This window comes from Strongylocentrotus purpuratus, unplaced genomic scaffold (genome assembly GCF_000002235.5).
Source record: "Strongylocentrotus purpuratus isolate Spur 01 unplaced genomic scaffold, Spur_5.0 spur5_scaffold_2, whole genome shotgun sequence".
Taxonomy (NCBI): Eukaryota; Metazoa; Echinodermata; class Echinoidea; order Camarodonta; family Strongylocentrotidae; genus Strongylocentrotus; species Strongylocentrotus purpuratus.
In genome coordinates, this window is record NW_022145605.1 from 4,958,694 (window position 1) to 4,973,947 (window position 15,254).

General features: G+C 35.2%; 1 long non-coding RNA gene across 2 annotated transcripts; it reads left to right on the plus strand.

Annotated features, from left to right (window-relative positions):
* Positions 1–1,084: 1,084 nt before the first annotated feature.
* Positions 1,085–14,022, plus strand: LOC115926611. 2 transcript variants are annotated; one of them, XR_004065163.1, is made up of 5 exons: positions 1,085–2,024; positions 4,601–4,725; positions 8,965–9,002; positions 10,822–11,006; positions 12,657–14,022. It is a non-coding gene; the product is annotated as an uncharacterized LOC115926611 (long non-coding RNA). The 2 variants fall into 2 exon arrangements; XR_004065164.1 differs by lacking the exons at positions 1,085–2,024; positions 4,601–4,725 and adding an exon at positions 5,629–5,678.
* The last annotated feature ends 1,232 nt before the right edge of the window (positions 14,023–15,254 follow it).

Here is a 15,254-nt window from a genome sequence, read left to right on the forward strand (position 1 = left end):
TAATTAAGGAAAAAACAACTGTAATGATTCGTTAAGGATATATATACAATTAAATTCTAAACAACATGTATATATGGTTTCTAAAGCAAACCGTTTAGGAGATACCCTAGTAGGATAAAATTTAGAAGGAAAGGAATTCTATTTATCGACCCCATCAGCTTTTCCATCATTGTGCTATAATACATTGACTATCCGATACCGAAGTTTTTTTTGAAAACCTGGTTAGTGAACTAACAGGAATATTGTCAAATAAATGGTTCTGCCGTAATACGTAGAAGCATTCTCAAAGAATATTAAAACCTATCTGTTCAATTAGGACTACAATCAACTGTAATCTTCCCTTTGTTATGCCCTATCCTTAATCATTTTGTATTTTTGAGTTAGCGCGTTTATGTGGTTTCATCATTTGCACTATAGAGCGTCTATAATGTAAGTGATAGGCCTATGAATGAATTTTTTATTTGATCATTTATTACTCTCTCTTTCATTTGTTTCAGCCATCGCTATATCAGACTTTTTTCGTACACATTACTTCGGTATGTATCTTCAATTTGTATAGTATTTCTTTTTAGACAATGTTTACGTACGATTCAGAATGGGAATACTTTTCAGAACCCTTGAATGTTGGATGTAAACATGCTACCTAAGGCCCTCTGACAACTGTTTTGTTGTATTCCAGTATTCCTTTTAAATTCTGAGTGAGGCTATGAATTTGAAAATCTGTGAAATCAGTTGAAAATAACAAAAATTATAGTTCGTGAGTAACATTGTATTCTCCCACAGTCGAAGCAAGGAGTAATATCTTTAAAGAATCGGTTAACTATTATTTTGTCATGTATGTATATAAACACTGTAAAATCAGGCTCACAATCAGCCCGGCAAAATAGACCACTTTTCAGGGAGCCCATGTGCATTATTAAACAAACAACTAATGACATAATTGACAAAACAAATGAAAATTATCGAGAAAACTATGAGACTTACCATTTGAACCCAGCCCCCCCCCCCCCCCCAGTGAACAAAAAATAGATAGAGCTGATTAAGTTAACAAAGACATGAACAAGGTTGTCTATTCATCGGTTAATATCACAATGTAATGGATTGAAATGTCTAAAACTACTCTTATACTTAAAAAGGTCACATTATTTTTTATTCAAGATAAATGTTTACAGTCATAATTGCGAAGAGAATATTTACTTGTCTTATAGTAGAAAATTTAGAACAAATTAGTAATGGGAGGCATCCATGCAACATAAAAAATAAATAAAACAGTAATATACCTACGTTCAACTCGTAATAAATTGCAAAGTGCTCGATTTTGTGGAACACACATCACATGAACTAAATTTGTTCATGCATTAACCACACAACAGAGCCGTAATCAAGATGAGGTTGGAAAAGTGAAGGCTTTATATTATAAAGCCTTGCAGCGAAAATTAATTCACAATTCTTAGGATTCGACAAGAATTCATTGCGCGTCATCCGCTTAGAAATCCATTTTAAATCTCCATAGAGACGTAAACATACTCAATTGTATTAAAATCAGTATTACAGTGGAATGATACTAAACTGTATAGCATTTGAGATATCATTTATACAAAATGATAAATAGTAAATAGCAAGGGACCCATTGTACTTCTCCTGCAAGTGACTGTAATCTAACAAACTATTACCGTTGACTGAAAAAATATGATATTCTCAGACGGAGTTAGATACACATGAAAAAAGCGTAAACTTGAATCATCAAAACCAACATGAACAAATTAGTTTCTTTAGAATAATAGAATGAGAGACCACATCGAACATAATCATCAACCTTATTTGAGGTCTATACTTTATTTATGTATTAATAATGTGTTGTTAATGTTTCTTCATCCCCTTCTCCAGATCATCATGCCACGAGTAATGCCAGCGGCATTGCGATGTTTGTGCAACACGCAGAAGGGGCACAGATGTAAAAGGAAGACAAGGCACCCAACAAGAATATGCCACCAACATCGGAGAAACTTCGCCGACGATGCCGCGTAAGTTTTAGAACATTTTTTATCTATCTTTTTTTAAAGTACAGTAGTGAAAGTTTTAATCAAAGGATTGGAAATGTTTATAAACATTTGAATAGACCAAGAGCATCATTAGGTTGGGAAAGGTGGACATAATTATACCCCCAATTGTTCTCAAAAGCGTTTTCGAGAGACATCTTCTTATTGTTTGTCCCATCCTTTTGTTTTAATCAGAACACTGATTTTCTTATTGTTTTTACTAAACACGCATAATTATAGATTTTGCAAGCATTGAAATGCCCTTTAAACATGAAAACAATTATCCCGTTCTGTTGAAGGTCCCGCCAAAATGTGAGACTCTGCTGACTTTCTTGAGCAGATCAGGTATCATATTTTTAAAGGAAGAAAACCGATGATAGGAGTGCAGCTCTACATTTGTTTTGTAATGGGAATACTACACTGTCGCTCATCTAGTTGGAATATTTTTTTTTTACCTCAATTTATGGAATTATTTTGACAATGATTCATTCCTAATAAATCTAGATAATAGTACACATTCTCAGATTTTATTGACTAATAATTTGCCAGTGTTTATTTTGCGTGAATGCTAAAGCATGTGTATGCTACTATGCTTATCAACTAGGGGACCTACGCCCTTAAGTCATAAATGACAGTAATGAGGATTAATGCCCCACAAAAGGGCACTAATATGGCACATCGACACGGATTTGATCCTGGGGCCTCACAGTTACGATGCCATTGCTTTGCCACTGAACCACGACTGTACGCAGCGGGGGCTAGGGTAGGGGGCAGTTCCCACAAATAAAAAAACCCAAAGAAAAATGCAATCAATTTTCAATAATTCATTGAATTTTACCCCGGTCCCCAACATAAAAAAATTCTCTGTACGACCATGCATGCATTATGGCTCAAGACATGGGCACACAGAAGAATGCCGAGAGGATTCTATTCCTTGAACTCTTACTTTTATTTCTCATTATATTTCAAAGCATTTATCTTGTGTTAATCACACCCAGGCGCGTACACAGGGGGGGGGGGGTTAACCCCCCCTTTGGTATTTTTATGTGTGTAAACCCCCCCCCCCCCCATCACCCCCCTAAACCCCCCCTTTGATTTTTTTTTTAATTATAAATTTTTTTTTATTCCCATGGCTGACCTAAAAAGGTGACCTTACCCCCTCCCCCCCCCCAACGGAGCCAAATGTCAAATTTTCAAATTTCGAGGCCAAAAAAAAAAAAGTGTCCTCTTACCCCCCATCCCCCCCCGTCCCCCCCCACCCCCCCCCCCCCCCCCCCGCTTATGCAGCGGTCGGCTGAGTCGTTGCGATTTTTTGGGGACCAAAAAAAAAAATGTCCTCTTACCCCCCCCCCCCCCCCCCGCTTATTCAGCGGCTGGCTGAGTCGTTGCGAAATTTTCGGCCCGATTTATAAATGTTAAACCCCCCCCCCTTGAAAAAATCCTGCGTACGCGCCTGATCACACCATTGTTTCGTGATGCGTTTACAATCCAACTGCACATGCAGTTTTCATATTCATCCTGATGGAATTTGCTTCATAGTTATCATAATGTAGGATAACATGAAGTTTTTCAAATTAAATCAATGACATCATTTGTTATCAGTTTAAAATATATTGATATGTTCATTAGTATTTAGCTTGTATATTCAAATGCTATTTTAATTCAAATCAACGGAAATTTATTACCTAACAAGGAATTCAATCTTGTAATATTTGCATATCCACACTTGAGATACCCAAAGTTTTATATTATAGAACTTTTGGTATCTCAAGTGCATGTGAGTCTATATGTTGAGCCAAGATTGTCTTTTTACTTTGCTTATAAAAAATTATGAGCTTCAGAAACAACTTTATGAGGCTATTCAAAAAATGTATAAAAAGTTAAGATTATATTTCACTTGATTTAAGAACAGATTACCATATATACATGTAATACGATATTACAAATATATGCAACAGTATTTTTTGTTTAAAAAGTCCACATTTATTACAAGGATACCAACAAATTGTATTCATGCATTATGATTTATTCTGTGTTTTATTTTGTTATGATATTATGGATTTATATTCATGATTGTCATTGCATTTTGCTGTTACCAAACGAGGCATCATGGAAGACCACACTACAAATTCGTTGTGTAACCACTTTATTGCGTGGTTCAGTGTTAAGTTGTGTAAAAAAAAAATACACTACTTTACATAACGAATTTGCAGTGTAAAGTTGTGTATTTTTGTATACACAACTTAAGACAACCCCTGGGTTACCACCCAATGTTGTGTAAAGTCGTTACATAACAAATTTGCAGTGTACCGTGTATAAGTAAAAATTAATTAGATAGATTATTTATTTTAGTCAATTACTAAATTATTCGTTATATATATTCAGCTCAACTTTTAAAGAAAAAACGTTTTGTTGTTCATTTTGATATGTTTACAATATAATTATGTCACTGAGTATATAAAGGCCTACATTGATCTCTTGCTAATTATGTTTTCTCTCAGAGCGACTTGATAAATGATGATGACATACGAATTATAATGTTTGATTTATTCTCTAAACAGAATGGAAGCTTTCATCGATCGCCGACCTCGTCGCTGTACTGCATTGACGCTGAAAGCCGCTCAATGCAAACGCAATGGCATATTCGTTTTCGGCTACGCATTGCATGATTACTGCATGCAACATTGTAAGTATAATCATTAATCTAAATGGTGGACATGTCGATTTCATTACAGTTGTGTTTATGGTGGGTTTTTTTTTTTGGGGGGGGGGGGGAGTGCGGGATGAACGCAAATCAGTTTTCTTCAAATAACCTGGATGTTAACTCGGGGATTTATGACCAATTTTTGTTTCTTCTTCACCGTTTATCTTGTTTATCAACAACCTTTTATGTAAATAGATGTAACCAACTGCAAACGACCCCAAATTTTTCAATTCATAATAACAAAATTAGGCCTATATATATATAACTACTATTCGTGTTTGCTTAATTTGCTCGAAGTGTATTTAACGGCAATGTTGATTGGAAAATATGTAGTCCGATCCCACCCCCTTGCCGAAAATTCTCCCAACAGCTAGCCGGGAGGCCGTTTATAAGACACTTTTAATATAATGGCATTATTTAATACAGAAGACACCAAACTAGAAAATATGCACTGGGTATTTTTAATATTATTCAATAACAACAAAAGTAGCGCACTGAATGCGGAGTGCACCAACACTTGGAAATGATCATGCATGTGTCCATCTTCTTTGATTTATTCCAATTTGAAAAAAAAATCTTGAATTATTACGTAACCTTTTACATTGTCAGAGGGTGTCAAAAGTCAATAGGCCAGTTTCGTAATGTAACCAAATTTAATGCATACGTCTTTGTGAAGTGCCTCAATACAAATTATTTCATACCATAATGTTTGTCCAACCTGGCAACAACTAATGTATGCAGTTCGGATTATTTGTATCGAAATATTATTATTCTTATCAGGTGAATAAAATAATTTGTATTGAGGCACTTTACAAAGACTTATGCATTAAATTTGGTTACATTACGAAAATGGCCTATTACAAGCTCTATTTTGTTTTGGGATATGAGCATGCGCATAATTGCAGGCCCAGCAAACTGTGTCTGCTGTGCTTGCGGTGAGTTATTGAATACTAGTGCTTGGAAGCTGAGATTATGATGATGTCTATTGTAATTTACTATGAATTTTGTTGTAATAGTATGTATTAAAATGATAATGTTAACAGTGATTGTCTCGATTGGTCTAAATATCACAGAGCGAATGAAATGATCTTCGTGCAATGACGATACTCTCTTTAAGTTAAGTTTAGATAAGCCCCATAGTCCATACGTTCAACTTTTTGTTAGGCTAGGCCTGTTCCCTAGTAAGTATTACTTTTTAGCTCATGATAATTTATGTAGGCCCCCTATAGCCTTTTTATAGGTCTAGATCTATTTTGGGCGTATGAAACTGGAAAGCAGAGACTATACTTAAATGACTACATCCTCGGCTATTAATGATAATTAAAAAAGATGTTGACTGTTCATGATTAGGAGCAAGCCACTCCAGCAAAGCGTAGAGAGTCGTAGACAGAAATAACCGTCTGATATGGGTCATTTCTTTAATAAAACTGACATTTGTTGACATTCCCCATATACAGACGGTAACCCAGAGATCTCGTACCGTGGGGGTAATCTGGCCAATCCAGCTGCCACCTAATTATGGTGATATGATTTTCACTATTTAGATTTAGATTTTCTGATTTATAAATCAGATATAAATTAAGTAGGTCTAGCCAGGGTCTATAGATCTATGTATTGTACTCCTATTTACACTAAGTAATAATAATTGACCTATCATACAAATGCGAAATTTTTGGAAATACTTATATGATTTTTCCAATTTTTTTCTCCGAACCGTGAAACGTACCGTTCATCCATTCAAATTAGTAATCTATGACATCACCCGGCCGATATATTTCCGGGTCGTACCTACCAAAACAAAGCGAATGGCCAATCAGAGCACTCGTTTCGTATTGGGTTTATGAATATTCATATATCACTAGTTTGACTAGTACGTAGCTATTGGACGTTCGAAAAGAAAAAAATAATATTCATTAATTAAAACCGTTAAAGATGGATGACAACGAATCATGTCGACTATGAGACTTTCTCGGATTAATCATTAAAGGTAATACAAAGTTTTGGGAATTTTTAAAAATTGGGTGGATAGTGATTCTTTACAATTTTGATGTATCTGGATGCCTATGTGGATGTATTATAAGCACTAGAAAATTTAGCCCCTAAAACACTTCTGCCTTCGAGAAAAATCAAATATAAAAATTTACTGATGCTCCCGGTAAATTGTGATAAATTTCAAATAGCGCCTACGGCCGTACAATGGTAGCTGCGACTATGAAAATCTCAGAATATGTAGTTGTGATATATAATTTTCAAATGGGAATAGCTAATCGGTCGATTTTGGTCAAGAAACATCGTTTTATAGTTTTATTAATATCTTGACCTTGAGAGGGAGCTACAGTATACAACATAAAGAGTTTATTATTTACAATTTTATTATTTTAGACTTGATTTCGACCGCGACAATGATCACTGTATATTGTAGGATTGCATATGCTTCTAATATGTTCATTTGAACCAAATTCATGACCCCATACCAAAACTTTGTATTACCTTTAATTTAGGATATAAATGAGCAAGCTATCGTAAGTCAAAGCCATATTTGTTTGTTATTTTTTATAGTTTTATTAGCCTATTGTAATATTGCAGCAAAAGTGCATTTATGAGGATGTAAAGAGTGAAAATCTTGTTGCATATCTCATTCATCGCGGTCCTGCCGAACCGAACCATTTGTTCCACTAGTACGGCATAGGCCGTACTTCAGTCTAAGAGAGTCGATGCTAATGTGTATTGACCTCTAGCACTGCATGCTTGCTGTGAGGCGGGTATTATTATACCTATACACAAATATACACACCACACATTATTGCATAGACTCTACACAGTCATGTCATCAATTGTCACTAAAGTACCAATTTTGAGTGAAATCAGTTGAGTTTTGTACACTGGTGTTTAAAATGTTGAGAATCAAAAGCACAGCTTTTACTACACAGCCAGGATAGTAATGCACCTATGTGTGATTAATAGCTGTGTTGATTTTGTTTTGATCTGAAAATTCTGAACTCGATCAATGTAAAGTAGACCGAAAATTAAAGAGAGGAGCCGACCTTACTCAAATTAGAGGCTAACGAACAAAAAGAGACAAAAATTTATAGTCTAAATATAAGTGGACAGAAATGATTGTCTGGTATGGGGATCGATCCGGAAGTGTGTAATAAAACTGATCCCCATACATAAAGGGTAACCTTGCCGCACTTTTTGCCAGAATCCGGTGACAAGTTTGCTTTATGTTTTTCTAGACTTAAATGTAGCTTGATTTAGAAAAAAAATAATGATTGGAAAGAAAGTAGATCTTATTTTCAAATACTGTTCTATAAAATTACATCCAAAATATTTGTAAAACATCAAAATATAAGGACTTAATTTCACGTAACCTACAAGTACATTATGTAATTCTCTTGAAGCTACTGCGCACAATGATATCGGCAATCACACAGAAACTGCATTGCGTAACCTCCCCTCACTAACCAGTACAATCAAGACTTCAGTCTCTGTGTAGAGGCAGTCAGTGGAGCCTGACATAGTCTCTTTGGAACAATCATCAATATCAGAAACTAATTGAAGCTTACGGAAATAAAATGGGAAAATCCACCCTGATATTTTTGATGAGTAGAAATAAAATGAGAATTTATAAAGTGACAAGTGAAATTGACAATTTTGAGGAACAACTGATAAATATTTATTTAGAAAATTATAAATATTTACATTTACATTTTGCAAAATTTTATGAAAAATGTTGGTTTTATTTAATACCGTCCTTCCTTGCATGTGCATGATTTCTAGCGGTACAATGCTCTTTGATTTTTGTTATGGTATGGTACACAACATCATTGACTCGGAGAACAGTGGAAAAATAATTACAATAAACACCTTGAAACTTTATTTGTTATCTAATCAAATGCTAGCTACTTTGTATATGATCGGTCCATTTTATATTTACTTTCTGTTTAATGTCTTAATTAAATGTGTTTTTTTGTCAATTAAAATTTATCAAATTGAATTGAAGTTTTCCTTCGCATTATGATAATTATGTTATATTGCGATCTTACAAAATTTCAAAATTTCAAATGGGGGGGGGGGGCACCTGGGGCAACATACAATTTTGGGGTTCATGCCCAGATGCCTTAGCTACATATGCTACTGATTGCACACTAACTTTTCATAAATATGTTTGATATAGATTCAAATATCACATGTTACTTATATCTCTTTTTATTTATACAGATCTCATACAACAGGCTGCCATATGATCCGGTGGTCACGTGAGTAAATCTCTCCATCATGCTTAAACTAAAACAATCAGCTTGTCATTTTATTGTAAAAGGGATAATAGTCTGAAGATGATTGAATTTAATTTATTGATAGCTTCAGGAACATGAGAGAAGACTGAATTGGGGTAGAAGTGAAAAAAGATTTACGAGCTCTCTCATTCTTTTAATTCCAATTTCCAATGTGGAACAATTTCTCTTAAAATAGCCCAATATTCTTGATTTTACAAGGCTTGATTAACAACTGTTAACTTGAAATCATTGTAATGCAGCTTTTAGACAGGGTCAGGGATTCTGTTAAAGATAAAGACCAGTATTGGAAATGCCCCAATTTCAAAAAATGAAATGGAAGCTCTTTATTACCAATCATGTGAAAGAATATGTTTTGAATAATACATGATAATAAAAAAATTACCGGGAAACCGCCTACTAATTGATATATTTGGTAAATTAGTTTATCTATTGGACTGTGAGAGATAAACGCATGTGTCGTGCACGTGTGCGTAGTCCCATATACATCTTTCTGTGTACAGTGCTTGTAACTTTACGAAGACTGGGCCAAATTTCTTATCAGTTTGATGATTCCAGAACCTTGCAGTACACATATATGCTAGATGATCAACCTTTTCTGATCGATTCCACAACGTTTCTTTCACAATGCAATCGCATGACCATAACTAGTCTTTATCTTTAATGTAGATATTGAGAGAATGTGGGTGTTTTGGGGTCAAAACTTGTATAATATTCTATAAAAACTACATGTACATGTAATAGAAAGGTTGTGATTCATGAAATTACATTAAATAATCATATAATCTACATACTGGTATAACTTTACTATGACTTTTTTCTGTTTATACAGTGCGTCCCAGAAAAAACGAAACCGAGAAGTATCAATGTTTTATCATAACTTAATCACAACCATAATTAATGAATGATACATATTTGGAAAGCTTAGAGTCTCCTCTTTCAGTTGATGCTACTCAGAAGATGCATATTTCACGCATGAGTGATTAAAAGCAATTTGAAGGAAGGAAGGAAACCAAAAAGACATTTGGCGGGCGGTATCTGAATTTCGAAGAAAAATTCACATTTCTAGAAAGTTGAGTTTCTGCCCTTTCATTGTACACCTCAATCAGGAAAAATTAGCGAAAAATAACTAAGTTCTGTTTGTTTAAAGTAGCCCTTACATTTTCATAATTTTAACAAACGAATTCGTTTTCACTGGTTGCCTGCCGTAGCAAAAAGCAGATTTGACAAAAGACTTAACTCCGTTTTGTTGACAATCAGCCATGCATAAAGACTCTCGTCTATGGCTGATTGTCAACGAAACGGAGTTAAGTCTTTTGTTAATTTCGTTTATTGATACGGCAGGCAGCCAGTGAAAACGAATTCGTTTAATAAAATTATGAAAACAACTACTTTAAACAAACAGAACTTTGTCATTCCTGGCTCATTTTTCCTGATTGAGGTGTCATATGAAAGGGCAGAAACTCAACTTTCTAGAAATGTGATTTTTTCTTCGAAATTCAGATACTGCCCGCCAAATGTCTTTTTGGTTTCCTTCCTTCAAATTGCTTTTAATCACTCATGCGTGAAATATGCATCATCTGAGTAGCATCACATGAGAGAGGAGACCCTAAGCTTTCCAAATATGTATCATTCATTAATTATAGTTGTGATTAAGTTATGATAGAACATCGATACTTCTCGGTTTCGTTTTTTCTGGGACGCACTGTATAAACAGAAAATGTACAGTATGTCAAAAGTATTGAATTGAAATTTGATTCCAATTATGTCTTATCTTTCACAGCGTCTGAATCGTGAGCTTTTCCAGTCTTTCCTCTCGTCATCTCCAGTCTTCTTCTTCGCCACTACGCCTTCATCTACACATCTTCGCCATCTACACAGACATCTACATATCCAGTCATCATAGTCGCCATCACCAACATCACCATCAACATAGAACTACTTCATCTCAGCATTCATCATTATTATGTAAGCTTACGTTTCATTCTATTTGATAATGTTGTTTATTCATGGTGTTTCCCACAGATATTTTTAGTTCTTTTACACTATGACCTCTTGGCCGTAGCCTCCGGACCGTGCTCTAGCCTCCTTCATATTCACTGTTATGATTTTTTTTGGTATAACTTGGCATGGGTCAAGTGTCTTCTTAGGGGCCAGTATTCCATATACATGCATATTTATATATATGCATCTCTGATACTACATGGTGCACGTTTATGTACAGTGTATCTCTTTTTTTATTGAAGAGAGAACTTTTTCATATTTAGCAAAGTGTGCATTAGGTTAAAAAAAAAATATTTTCCAATATCCTATAGTTCACTTTTTGCTTGTTATACTTCATTAATCATTATATACACTCACACATTTTTTTTCTCTTGCAATGTTAACTGTTCCCATCATTTGTTTAACAGTATATATTGTATGTATATATCATTATTTCACATCCTTTTTGTGATGACTGAATGAGTATTTATTGAAATGTTGTCTTTATAAAAAAAAAGTATATGTGCAAGACCTCATTTCAATAAACGTTGTGATGGAATACTGGCCCTATCTGTGGGAAACACCATGGATAGCCTTTCACTGATTTATTATTATTATACATTGTGGGATATTAACAGAAAATACAAAAAAATATCAAAATAAAAGAAATGTAAAAAAAATGGGAGCTTACAGTGATGGGATAAAGCATGGACATGTCTACTGCTGGGTTTTGTTTAACTTTTTTTTGTGTTACTTTAACTGACTCACACATTGTAATGGAAACTTAATTTTTATATCCCATGATTTGTTTAACTTTAATCATTAGAAACATATCGTTTTACACTTTTTTGGTGAAATGAATATGGGCAAAGTGACTATACTTTAATTTTTTTTCTAGAGAGCCTCATGCTTTAAATTCTTTTTCCCCTTTTGCATAATACATGTGGATTCACAAGTGCAGCCATTATTGGCTACCCAATGGGCCCTTTTCTTTTCTTTATAATGAACACATACATTCATACATACACCTGTACATACATACATATTGGTATTTATATAGTGCCTTTACAAGAACATGATTCTTATATTCCTCCCATAACTTTTCTTTTCTTTATAATGAATACATACATTCATACATACACCTGTACATACATACATATTGGTATTTATATAGTGCCTTTACAAGAACATGATTCTTATATTCCTCCCATAACTTTTCTTTTCTTTATAATGAATACATACATTCATACATACACCTGTACATACATACGTATTGGTATTTCTATAGTGCCTTTACAAGAACATGATTCTTATATTCCTCCCATAACTTTTCTTTTCTTTATAATGAATACATACATTCATACATACACCTGTACATACATACATATTGGTATTTATATAGTGCCTTTACAAGAACATGATTCTTATATTCCTCCCATAACCTCTCCCTAACCACACTCTCCTGCTCCTCCCATACCAGACCCCCCTCCCCCTTCATCCCTTCCAATCGTATGGCACACCTCCTCGTTCCCTCTCTCACCCCTATCCTATCTAGAGACCAAGGGGTCACACATGTCTTTGCTGGTAGAAGGATTGCACAAACCCATCTCTTCCTCATGTTTCTGCTCCTCCAAGGTTGTCTCTTCCATGGTGTGATCCATGTGATGATGATGCAGAAAGAAGTCTGTGTTTGAAGTCACCAACTACTCTTCTGGGTCCTACCTGACACCTGAACTGTGATGATTCACGCAACAGGTTGGCACTGGGTAGATGATAAGCAGGTTCTTAGAGTCAACGGGAGGTAAGGAAGTCATACTTTTATGTAGCATTAATGCCTGCAAATGCAATGACATTTTCTCTATCAGTGGTACAAAAAAAAATTATTTGGGATTTATATATTACACATTGGACACGATTGGAAGAGAGTTAAAACAGGAGGGTTTAATGGGATCACATTTCCTCTATCAATTGAACAAAATTATAAGAAATATTTAGAATATATAGATTACACATTGGACACAGTTTAGCAGGATTAGTAAAACATGATGGGTAAGATAGGAGGGGGTTGAAGTTCTTACCTATTTTCCAGACTAGTTATAATGACAAAGGTCAGACCATTTCATTTCATGTCATGTCATTCCTACATTTCATTTCTACATTTCATTCCTACATTTCTTGATATAATTGTAATTCAACATTCTATATTCTAACAATGCAATTTGTATATAGGCAGAAACTAAACCTAAGAAAATAAGCAAAACGGGATAAAATGATAATAAAGTCCATGATCAAAATAAATATCCCAAACAAGGGCAGATTGATCCAAATTCCCTACTGGTTCCTCCATTCCACAGAGGATTTTTAATTGGTTTCAGAGTGTCTAAGTCACTATGTGGAAGGAATCCAAATCATAGAGGGCATTACATGTGTACCCTTGATTCAAAATGCAGAGAGTCATGGACAAAGTCATGGACAAAGTCATGTACAAATTCATGAGAAAGGCTCCTTCGTGTACTGGCCCTCCGTTTGACCTCCCATCCCGGAGCGGTGGGAACTGTAGCCCAGATTGGCATGAAAGCAATTGCTTTATGCAGTCTGGTTTGCACAAAGATGTAGCATTTTCATATTCAGCTATCCTCCAAGTTTTGCCACACCTCCTTTATAAGATGTAACATATACATGTAGAACATCTTAGAAGAGTTCACCATCATTTTTTTTACTCTTGATGAAAGAGGGATGATGAATTTGACTGTATTGATATACATGTATAAATCTTTATCAAGAATTATCATTATTATTGGTACCAGTTGTCATGGTAATCTTGGCTACCTCATCAGTTCAGGGCAATTCATGCTTGAGTATTTGATGCCAAGCGATGATGGAGTATATCAGAATCATATCAGAAGTATGGCTGTCATTTAGTTGCACCTTGTAAATCACGTCTGACGTCATGTCTGAACTTTCAGTTTACCCTGAGCTGGTATAATAATACTACAGCATTTGTTATGCCCCATCAATCTAGTAAACTATTCTAAGGCACAGAGGGAGACTATTACCCTGGCTTTAGCACGGCTGCCATTACAACGCTCTAGCATTTCAAGGAATTAATTCCTTCCAGGTACCCATTTACATCACATGGGCTGAGTGTGGCAAATGTAGATCAATGTCTTGCCAAAGGACTTTGTTGTACATGATGTTTAGTGGTCATTGATACCAACAATCTGTAATGCATGTATGCTAGGAGACCAGTCTGAAACCACTGCCTTTTCTATTGCAATGATTTATGCCAACAGAAATGGCATTTAATAGATAGAACTCCCACTTTTTCTTCCTCTATCAAAAGCATCCACATTGCAATTTTTTTAATATTAATTTCAATTTGTTCATAATGCTTGACTGAAATATATATGTTATTCTGACAAAAGCTTCAAAATAGGATGGGTCATATATGCTTGATATGTTCCCCCAAGGAGGCGAGTTGGCTCAGTCGGTACAGTGTCTGCCTGTCGAACCAAAGATCTTGGGTTCAAATCCAACCCAGGCGGATGACTGAAGCCTGCATTGTGTGTTAACGTGCCCCTCCCATTGTTGCTGTGTTAAGTGGAAAACACTCTGTCCCTCAGATAGGACGTTAAATGGAGCCCCTGTGTAGAGGAGAATCACCACCTTTGCACGTTAAGAACCCACTGCACTATTCGTATAAGAGTAGGGGAAAACCCCGGTGTAGTGATCCACCTGCACACCCCAATCGGTTATACCAGGAGGAGAGATCCGAGGGTTACAGTGATTCAGTTCGCTTTTCGCCTCCCAGGCACAGGTGACGCAAAATACTTAATGATAATAATAATAATAAATGGGAGCTATTAGAAGCACAGTAATTCCTTCTTGTCATTTTTTAATCACATCAATGTGACTGACTCTCCTGCCACATCATTCCAACTTCATTGTGATGAATATTATGTATGATACGTACATCGACCGTCATTGTCATCTAGGTCAGCATTTTTACAGCTCCTACTGTTTTTGCAAAAACAAAACTTTCTTGTCTTTGTCTAGTCTCTGAAGTAAAACAGGAGTTTTAGAAGACAGTGCAATTATGCATTGTCTGAGAGATTATTTGACCTCTGATTCACATAATACTCCCATGTTCTTGACTCACAGCTATTTCACTCAGGAATATTCTCAGGTTTTTTTCTCATTCAGACTTTGCTGATTTTTGTGGGAAAAGGACAA